This window comes from Otolemur garnettii, unplaced genomic scaffold (assembly GCF_000181295.1).
Source record: "Otolemur garnettii isolate 467f Iridium unplaced genomic scaffold, OtoGar3 scaffold00029, whole genome shotgun sequence".
NCBI lineage: Eukaryota > Metazoa > Chordata > Mammalia > Primates > Galagidae > Otolemur > Otolemur garnettii.
Window position 1 is genome coordinate 1,146,927 of NW_003852424.1, and position 2,180 is coordinate 1,149,106.

A 2,180-nucleotide genomic window follows, 5' to 3' on the forward strand; every position below is an offset into this window, starting at 1 on the left:
GTGTTTTACAGATGAGGCCCCCTGTAGCTCAGGAGTGAGGGAGTCAGGTCTGCCCCTAATCTCCTCACCCTGCTAGCAAGCACCCTGTCCAGCTTCTCTAGATAGAAGCCAGAGCTGTGAAAGCAGCCTATGCCAGCCTCCCAGGCAGGTGAAGTCACATCTTGGGAGTTCCTGGGCTCATTCCTATTGCTGGGGTAGAGACTTGGCAGCCTAGGAATGTGGGGCCACAGAGCAGGCAGGTGGGGCCTGGCTGGGATCCCAGCTTGGCTGAGGGGTCTGGCCAGAGCAGGTGAGGGGAGGCGTAGCTTGGCCTCCCACAAGCCTCCCTTGGAGGTTCTAGGCCAGACTCAGCATTTGGAGTGACAGCCTCAGCCCACCTGGAGGAACAGAGACTCCAAGAGGAGGGGCCTGGGAGGGCTTTTCAGCACTTGCCAGCATTTACTGTTTACTATGTCTCCAAGAGGCAGTCCCTCCACATCTGTCAGAGCATTTAACACGCCACTGTGCCAGTTGTTGTTGTTGTTTGTTATCATTATTATTCTGCTAATTATTTTTATGTCAAGGTGGGAGGGTGCGGTTCATTCATTATTGTACTCACAATACCTAGAAGATGTATGGATGGGTGGGTGGATAGATGGTTGGACAGATGGGTGGGTGGCTGGGAAGATGGGGAGATGGGTGGGTGGATAGATGGTTGGATGGATGGGTGGATAGGTGGGAAAATGGGCAGATGATGGGTAGGTGGATAGGTGGATGGGTGGGAGCATAGATGGTTGGGGAGATAGGTGGATTGGTGGATGAATAGGTGAACAGGTACATGGATGAAAAGATTGAGGGCATAGGGGATTTGTCCCCTGTTGCCCAGTCACTATCGCAGAGGCCAACTGCACTCTCATCCTTACCTTCAGCTCCCTGCTTCCTTCCTTGTCCCTGGCCATGGTGTTAGTCTCTCTTCCTACACTGGGAGGACATAAACTGGCCCAAAGGTCACGAGAGTACCCATCCTTTGGGGACAATGCTGCCAATAGAACTTTCTGTAATGGTGGAATTATCTGGGTCTGTGCTGTCCAGTATAGTAGCCATTAGCCCCAGTGGCTATTTAACACAGGAAGTATAGCTCACACAACAGGGGTTCTGTCTGACTTCTTTCTGGCTGGAAGGATGACAGCAGAAGTGCTATGAGGTTGTGACTAGGAAATATCCAGGGGACCCCTCTGGGCACAGACTCTGTTCTTCCCCTTTCCTTTATCCTGCTGCTTGGGCCACAGATATAGAGGCCAGAGAGTACAGGACCAGCAGGACCAGGAGACAACCTGGTGTGATGGGGGGGGGGAGCTGCCTCAGGTTCACCCGCCATGGGGACAACCCCTGGTGAGATGGGGGTCACTAGGCCTGGCTGTCTGCTGCCCCCCACCCGGGGCTCTACAGGGGCTGGGCGCACTCAATGTCATTAATTGTTAGGAAAATGAAAATCAAATCCATGATAAAGTGCCACCTCATACCTACTCAAATAACAAAAATTTAAGACTGGCAACACAACATCAGTGAGAATGTGGAGGAAATGAACCTCGCTCACATTGTGTTGGGAGTGTAAAACCCTACAAGCATTTTCTTAAACTTTATTTAAATTAATAGGAGGGTACAATTTTTAGGATACATTGTTCTCACTTTAGGATAAAGTTCCATTTGTAGAAGAACCCCTCACCCAGAGCCCCTCACGATGTGCACATTAGGTGAGATCCCACCTCATGCCCTCTCTCCCTCCATACGACCTCCCCCCTCTCCTTACCTCTACCCCCAAACTGGACTATATTAGTGTTACATTGTTTTTATGAACATGTAATTTATATATTGATTTCATATTAGTATAGAGTACATTGGACAGGTACAAGCATTTTAGAAAATATATATGTCACTACAAAAGTTTTGAGACAGACCATGTTGTAAGAAACACGGTTGACAGCATCCTGAGTTACCCAAGCAAGTTTCACTTGCTCAGTTTATCGGTGTTGCTGGGAAAGCTTCATTTGTTTCCATCTTCTTGGATTTTACATTTCTTGAATTTTTGGTGTATCTCAAAACTTTCATAATGATTCATGTAGTTTGGCTGTTTTATATAAACATCCCCCTATATCTATAGGTGGATAATAATCCCACTCTTGGGTATCAACCCAAGAGCA